The 9,400-nt window shown below is 30.6% G+C and overlaps 1 pseudogene; it reads right to left on the minus strand.

Annotated features, from left to right (window-relative positions):
• Positions 1 to 3,749: 3,749 nt before the first annotated feature.
• Positions 3,750 to 6,166, minus strand: LOC149546949 (protein HOTHEAD-like; annotated as a pseudogene).
• Between the last annotated feature and the right edge of the window lie 3,234 nt (positions 6,167 to 9,400).

The raw sequence follows: 9,400 nt of genomic DNA on the forward strand, positions 1-9,400 counted from the left end.
ACCCCTAACATTGATAGAGTTAGTTAATTCACCTAATTAGTTAAAATATTTGAAAATTTAGAATTTATTTTTATTTTAATTTTTAATATTTATGATTCATTTTAATATGAATCAATGAAGCTCACCATTTACTTAAACATTGTAGCATAGAAAATGTAAGAAAGTTCTTTTAAGCAAGATATAATTATAAGATCTAATAAGTTCCTACTTGAATTTAGTCTCACGTTTAGGAAAAAAGTATACATGTATTTTCTTTGATTTCTAATTTTTATTTCAATTGATATAAAAATTTGATGAACTTAAATATCAAATCTATAAAAAATTGTAATATAAAATATAGTGATTGAATTCTACTGTTCAAATATAAATTTTATCAAATACCCACATGGCAGAATTTGGTTTTTAGTAGATGTGTGTGAAATCCATCTTTCAAAATGTCTATTTTAGCCTGAGCATACCTTAGATGTGTATGGTCACCATATTTTGACCTAAATAAAATTAATTTTTATATCCTCTTGAGGAAAGATTCAAGACAATGAAGATTGATTTGCATATTTTTGAACTATTTTTATTATTTATTTATTGACCCTAAAGTCTACTTTGGAAACCTTTGATTTAATACTAGCATAATTTTTTTTTAATTATCATTTTTTCAACTATTCTTATTCATCAAGAGTATCTTTGTAGATTTATGTCATATAATTTATTTTTCAAAAATGTAAAAGTAATTTTTTTATTAACTCCAAACTCCATTTATGATTATATAACATTTTATTTCATTCTTTTCACATTCAATTCTATACTTTAATATTTAAAACATTATCATATAAAAAAATAATTCAAATTATGACTAAAATGTATCTATTCAATATTTAGATTTCTTCTTATGCGAGAATGTAAACTAACTTTTATTCCATATTTACTTATGAGGTGAGGAAGAGAAAATATTCAAGGTAAGGATAGAAATAAAAATTAATAATATAACATGTAATAATGACCAAGTGGTGTTTTTGGACTACCACACAATCCATGCCTACCCTTTTGAGAAGCTATCTCCTCTACCTTGACCACACTCTCGTCTTCTTCCTACAACCACTCAAACACACTCGAAGAAACATCTGTAGGTCAGTGTTCGATAAACCATAATCAAATAATAACTCATAATTTAATTCAATTTCATATATTATACAATTTATAACATGATTTAAATCATCATAAGTAACATGAACATCATGGAACATAACATTAGATTGCACGTTATCATCTATCAAAAAAATAGTAATAGATTAAAATATATCGCCAAAATTGTTTAAATAATGTCATATAATCCTCCAAAATTAAGATCAACTATAGTCAAAGTCTAATGACCAAAAAATAGTCAAATAATCATAGAAATGTGCCACAACATAGATGTATCATAGGGTGAGTTGTGTCATCTTTCCCCACTAGTGAGAGACATCAACCTGATATATAAGTGAAACACAAAAAAATGATCACCTTACAACTAAAATGTTTAGAAATTGGAAAACACATAATATGACTTTGCAAAAGGATGAGGAAAGGATTTATGCATATCCTCTATATCCTCCCATATAGCATTGTCAATAAAAAATTGGTCCCACTAAACCTTCTACTAGATGACGCCCCTATCATGAACTCAAATGGTATGATGATCAACGAGATGGGTGGGCTCCACTTACACTACCCTTGGATCCTAAATTTGCAAGGCATGCTATTCTAAGATGAGAGATACATCTGGGTGATAAGGCATAAGAAAAGAAACATGAGGCACATTATTGGATTTAGGCTAGAGTGGGTGGTAGAGAAAGTTGATAAGAAACTTGGTTAATGATCTCCAACATGTCAAACAATCCCACATATCTCGGTGCAAGCTCTAAACTCTTGTCAAAAGAGATACATATTTTATGTGGTCTTATACACAAGTAAACCTTATATCCAATTTGAAATTGCCTATAGATATAGCTTTTATTTGCATAACTCTTTTGTCAGCCAACTGCTTCCTTTAGCTAACTATGGACCAAAGTCATGTGTTCCTCCACTTCTCTCAGCATCTCAATTACAATCACAATCATATCCTCAATTTTATCCCAACTAATATGTATATTGAATTTATGCCCATAAAGAGCCTTAGAAGGTTTCATGCCTAAGGAAGCATGATATGAGTTATTGTATAAAAACTCCACCAATGGCAGATACTCCTCCCACTTGTATTGTTGATCCATATAGTACATACAAAGAAGGTCTGTCGACACCTAGTTAACTCTCTTACCTTTCCCATCTATCTGAGGATGATATGGAGTGCTAAAATTTAGGTATGTACCTAGTGTAACATTCAAAGTTGTCCAAAACCTTGATGTCATTCGAGTATCTCTAGCAGAATTGCTAGTCTCCAATACACCATGAAGTTTGAATATCTCTTGCACAAACTTCTTAGTAGATAATCATTGGAGATATTCCAAGAAAAGGGTGAATCTCCCTTTTTCAAGATTTTCCAAATTGTGGGATACTTCTTGACCTAATCACAATTCATGGGTTCAAGTTGATTTCTATCAACTCCTAATCTTGTAGTAATAAAAATGGTAAACTCTTTGTAATTCAAAATGTGGGTATCCAAGAACAATAATAGAATAGAGTTGCACATCCCTACAAAACATGCCAAGAGGGTATCAAAAATATTTTATACTTAATACCAATTATGATTTAACACACCAATGTGTATATTATGTATGTCTCCTTTCAAATTAATCATTTATATTACCTAATTGGTAACGGGGTCACGTATATTCCATTTCACCTATGAATCACATTAGATAACTAAATGGGGAAAATAATATGCAATAGTATTACCCTCTAAAAAGATATTAGAGATCTTGCATTCAAGAAAAGAATTAATGACCTTCTTTGATTTCTCTATCCAATGTTGTTCTGTGACCAATGAGAGAATTTGTTTACTTTTAAACATTGCATGATACTATTGGCATCTTCCTTGATCCATACCTTAGTACTATTCATTTTTTATCCAATTCAAGGTCATGTTAGACAATAGTATCTTTGGTGATGTAGTTAGGGTGACTTCCCAAGAGGAGCTCCATGACTACCAAGAAGTTTCCATATTTATTTCTTAACTCTCCCTCACAAATAATTGGCTTAGGGTTCCCCTTGGCCACCCCATATTAGTTAGACAATATTAAATTATAGTTTGTATTGTATATTTGAACCCAAAAAAATTAAATGAGGGGCATCTCACTGTTGACCTATTCTTGAATTATTTTAAAAGAAAATGTAATATAGCTAACCAATAAATTAATTTCCCTTTTTGATCAATTTACATGAAAAAATATTAGTGACTCTTTCGCAAGGTGTAGGATAAGGAGAGTGACTACCCACATGACTCCATCATTAATAAAAAGAAGAAATACTAATTTAGTAGTTTACTTCTTAAAAACCTTGTAAAAAGTGTTATTTTATATAGCATAAATTAAATTTGAATGATAAGTGTTCTTGTATTAAATATAATCAAAAGTTAAATATTATTCTTGTACAATCACATATATGTATTATCATTAAATAATACTGATATTCTTGTGAAAGAAGTGATAATATAGAAATGACAAATGCAAATATGATTTTTTAGATACAATGTATTGAATGATTTTATTTAAGGAAATGATCATTGAAAGAATATACAATTATTATCTTATGATTTGTGTACAATATAAAATTATTTTTCATAGGATCATATGCTCTTGAAGAATACAAAATCCCATATACCTACATATATTAAACAATCAAAATGTTTTATCAATGTTACAAATTGAAATTCATGAAAGGTAAGATATGTATAGTAAATATTTGTAAAAATAAATACCTTCCAAGCATCATGGTAGTGCCCTGAGGATTGGTACCCGGTGAATACTTAAAAATTGAATTGTCCACAACCCTTAGATTATGAACACCTTTCACTCGGTACATTTTGTTAACCACCAAACCAACTTGACAACCTCCATGATAATGATAATATGTACCAAGAGAATCTTTGCAAAACTTCTTCAATTCATTATCCAAGAAAGTTTTTGGTAATTTTGCCCCAACAAATCGAAGTTCTTTATGCCCATTGTTAGTAAATGCAAACTCTTGAATATAAGATGAAGCACTCATATTAATCATTACTTTCACACAGAACATGTATTTTTTCAAATCTGATTGGTCCAAATAGTAGTTGTAACGAACATGGGGGATGTCTTGAGGGTCTTTTCTTTTAAGCCAAAACTCGCCCCTTGATAAAGGAAATGCCAACTTACTTGCAACAAGGCCTAAATATCGCACATTTGTCTCATTGCTTTGTTGAGAAAAGCTAGCAGACTCAATATAGAGTTGTGAATTATCTAGAATGCCAACAACTTGCACTTGTCCAAATTCAAGTGGCTTTGGGGATTCCACGAAGAATTTCACCATAGGATTGTCTTGAACATATTTTCCAACTAAAGGTGAATCTAAAAGAATAGTAATATTCAATTCTCTAAGTTCTTGTGTTGGGCCAATTCCACTCAAGAGGAGAAGTTCCTGCTAACAAAATCACCTCACTTTTAGTTGATGATTTATTGAGTGATACTTGATAATTCCTACCATCACTACTACACATGAACTCCACTCCACATGCCTTAAACTTACCTGCAATATGTATTGTAGATTTAAAATAATGTAGAAAAACAAATAAATAGATATAGAAAAGTAAGATATTTCATTATGAAAATAGTCAAAAGTATATAATATTTTTAAGTCACCTTCTGTAAATAAATACTATTAAATAAAAGAAGGTTAATCATAATTTTTAAATAATAAACCATATCAAAGTTGTAACAAAAATCCAATAATAAAAACCATAGTTCTTTAAAATAAAATTAAATAGAAATCTTTATCGTACATATTTAAATAAAAAAATAGAGTTCATGCAACCTAAGAAGCTGATACCTTGGAGACATCTATCATCTACAATGACCAAGCTCACAACAATGACCAGGGAACTTAACCCTTCTTCCAACTACTACAGATTAAGAATTTGCATTTGTTTAATCAAAGATGCAAAAATTTGTTGGGTGTGTGGTTGGGACTTTACTATCAAGGTCTTCCAGTTAACATAAAATTATTGCAAGAAATATAAAACTTTTTAGTTTATTCTGTGAACAACAAAAACATACAGAGAAATAAACTAGAAGTTTTGCATCTCATCTTAACTTATTCAAAACTACTAAAAACTCACAATTTATAAGGAAACAATTTTCAATATTAAAATGATCCATATGTACCTGATGCCTATTTGAAAAGGACTCTGCTAGCAGTAGCATTGAGAAGAACTACAATATTATCTGGATTTGCATACTGGAGAAGATCTGCAGCTGTGTGTCTCTTTCCATTCTCGTCAAAAATGGAGGCTCCTATCTTGGTGCCCTCCAAATGATCCAAAGTATATCCATTGTAAGGAACAACTCCTGCTTCAAGAAGCCCATTCTTAACAGCAGCATTCCAAGGAAAGAGCTTGTCTGGTTTGAAGGCATTCAATTTCTCCACCCATTCATACGATTCATTTACAAGTTTCTCATCCCATTTCATTTTCCTAATGTATTCAGAACTGGCTCTGCTGTAGAACCCGGCATTGATAGCCGTTCCGCCTCCTAAAACTCTCCCTCTTACCAACTGGACCCCATCTTCTGAGACAAAACCCTCCATTACGTTGGGATAATCTTTGGGATCACCAAAAACTTCGGAAAACCCCTTGAAGGTCTCAACATCAGGATTTCCGTATGGAGAATCTCCCCTCTCCAACACCAAAACAGAATAGTGCTTTGAAAGAGTTGCTGCGAGAGGACATCCAGCTGTACCTCCTCCAACCACAATGTAATCATACGTTCTTGCAGCTGCTTTTTCAGCATCAAATGTCATAAATGGAAATGGGTACTCTGCAAACATCAAGCAAAAAGTTTTGTTAGGGTTTATTATAGAAGAGACTATTGTATAAGAACAATTTCTCAGAGAAACATAACTCAAGAGACCGACCCAGATTAAATGCTTCTACTTTCGAACAAAATTGATGGCGATGATCTACAAACATGAGCAGGCATGAAATGAGAAACAATACGATCTTCATCGTTAGTGACTAAACAATCTAATTCCTCTTCAAAGATTGGAAATAGAGAATAGTTTTGTGTGAAGGACCTGCATTCGATGTAGTTCTTTTATAGATGAGAAACGAGGATAGTCAAGGTTCTCGCTGGCAGCATGACCATTTCTGAAATGTATGTGAATTGTTGTTGTTTTCTGTGTAATTGATGTTTGAAGAATGAGCCGTCAGATTCATTGTTGTCTCGTTAAATTTACTACATATAAAGGGCCTAAAATAAACAGCCGGCAGACTGTTATTATTTGAAAATTTCTATGCTCTGTTATTTAAAATAAACAGCTGAGAGTTTGGTTGGTCTATTGCTTTGCCGACTCTCAAAAATAAATATGTATATATTACACATGTTACTTCAAGATTGTTAATAAATATGTTAAAAAATATCAAATTGCTTAGTTTATGATTCTTTTCATGAATATTAGATAATGATAAAGAATGCTATAGAATTTTGTGATTATATCTTGTGAAAAGTTGGTAAGATTAAGAAGATTACAACTATTTAGACGTTCCTTGAATAAAAAATTTATATTAATTATTCAACCACAAAAGTTAAAGAATTAAAAGGAAAAATATTAGAAGATAAACAAGTAGATGCTAACTCTGCGTTCTTGAACTATGAAGAAATTATCTTTCTTAAAGAATTACATAATGAATGTCGTGAGAATGAGTCCATTAAATAGGAATAGAGATTTCTTATGCTAAATGTGCAATTTTACAAGATTCCTATGAAGAAGGTTTGGCTCTTTCCAAATACATAATGACATAAAACAAGAAAAATTGAATAGAGTTAATGACTTTTTGTTATATCTTGTGGAAATCTCTCAAAAAGACTAAAAATATTTCCACTATTTGCATATGACCAATAGATAAAGATCAAAAAAGAAAATAACTTTAGAACCACAAATTTAAGCACAAAAAAATTGAAGTTATTAGAAAATATGTAAATCAATTTTCTAAATTTGAAATTCTCAAAACTACATAATGTACATAACTAAAAACTACTATGTCATAATAACACATTTACCATCACAAGTTTCACATGTTTAAACAAACTTAACATCCTAATCAATGATGTTCTTATCATCTCAATGTTAATTAATGGAAGCAACATATTATTTAACTATCTAGGTTTTATTCTCTAATATTTCCTTCATCATTTAATTAAATAAATTAAACATGTTGATTTATTAAACTAAAATTTTACATAGATTTTATGTAATTGAACAAATAATTTAATAATTTGATTAAATAGTTGAAATCACCAATCGTAGTCTAATGTCCAAACAATGGGGTAATCATAACAAACACATAGTTCACATTAGACTAAATACAAGTCGTCAATCCAAAGCCAAACCAATATTTAGTCCTATACACTAATTCAAATAGCCTAATAATAATAATCCTTAAAATTAAAAACTATCAAGTTTCATTCTCCACTATGTATCATCCCATGAATATCTACATGCTATATTTGTAACATTAAAGCACATGAATGCCAAACATAGGGAACACCAAAATTTCTGTGTAAACTAGAGATAAGAAAAATCATGGAGAAGTTAATTCTCATTAACATAAACACCAGGGTAAAAGCATAGATCTGTGTCACCGTTTAGGATACCAAAACATATTTTAGTCAAATCTTATTTCTCTATCAAAACTCAATTTTTTTCAAAAAATAAAAATACCCTTTTATAGATCGCATATTCAATATCATCATTATATAAATTTTTGAGTGCTTTGATTAGTTATAATATGTTATAATTTCAAAATATTATAAGTCGATATTTTAATATTTTAGAAGATGATCCCTCAAAAAAGGAAAACAAATAGTAAATCATATCAAAAAAAAAAAAATTATATTTATCTCTAGACGAGAGAGTCCTCTAGACGAATATGTAATTTTTTTTCAAGAAGGTGTAGATTTGATAGGGAAGTTTTGACGTGAGGAAAAAATTGTTGGATTCTGATAAGGTTGACCTTGACTACTTATAACAAAGAAAATATACATCAAAAATAATTATTTCTTTTTTATTTCCTAGCTATACATGTCATATATAAGATATTTTCAAATTAGAACAAAAAAAGATTATTTGCATATACTTGTTTGTCGGGAACTACACCCTATATATTTTATAGTTAAAAAAAGGATTTCAAAATAATAAAAAATGAATAAATTCTTATACAAGAAATTTACAAAAATTATAGGCATAAAATTCATCCAAATCTACACATTTCATCAGTTTACATCATCTTCAAATTTTAAACACAAATATTATTTTTTTTGTTATTAATGTTGAACTGTCGCATTTTGATATCTTGTTTCTTTATAAGAGGTGACACGGGTTTGTGCTTCTACCCACCAGCTAAGGTGGTTATTATTGTTGACTTGGTGGTTAGCACCCCCTTCAGGGTTTGTGACATGGCTTAACCGCCTCTTATGGATCTGGCTAAGTTTGGTGTTTGTGACGTTCGTTGATAGCTTGAACTTTTGACACAATGACAAACATACCAACAATTAGTATCAAAGCCTTGGGTCATGGGTTCACATCTCGAGAGGTTTCCTTCATCCCGTCAGTGTGGAACCCTCGATGTTGAGGGGAAGATTGTTGACTTGGTGGTCAACACCTACTTCAGGGTTTACGACAAGGCTTAACTGCCCCTCATGGATCTGGGTAAGTCTGGTGTTTGTGACATTCATTGATAGCTCAAGCTTTTGGTGCAATGGAAAACATACCAAAAATTATACAGGCTCATTTTCATTTTTCTTACTATAGGTAAGCCTCATTCATGGTTGGGATAACAACCATCAAGTAATAAGGCTCACCTCCAAATAGATAAAGGTTTGCAAATAGAAAAATAATGAATAGGAATCCACCATTGTGTTAACTATCACTAACAAAATTACCACCAACAAAATCATTGGAATGATTTGACAATCTAATACTAGATAGACCAATTCATATGTACATGAATACACAAATCTTTCCTTGCCAAAGTCACATTCCTCATAGTAGTATTTGTGTATGTGTCGCCAGTCAAGAGATAATCCTTTTACTTATACCATGCCATGCCATATGAACTTTCTAAGTTGCCGTAAAAAAGTTTAACATAGGTCCCATCAAAAAATTCTTGCAATGGAAAGGAAAGAAATATGGACCAAAAAAGATTCTCCTTTCTCAATTTATCATTCCTCGTACACAATAT

This window comes from Cupressus sempervirens, chromosome 7 (genome assembly GCF_028749045.1).
Source record: "Cupressus sempervirens isolate cs-2001-9-10 chromosome 7, ASM2874904v1, whole genome shotgun sequence".
Taxonomy (NCBI): domain Eukaryota; kingdom Viridiplantae; phylum Streptophyta; class Pinopsida; order Cupressales; family Cupressaceae; genus Cupressus; species Cupressus sempervirens.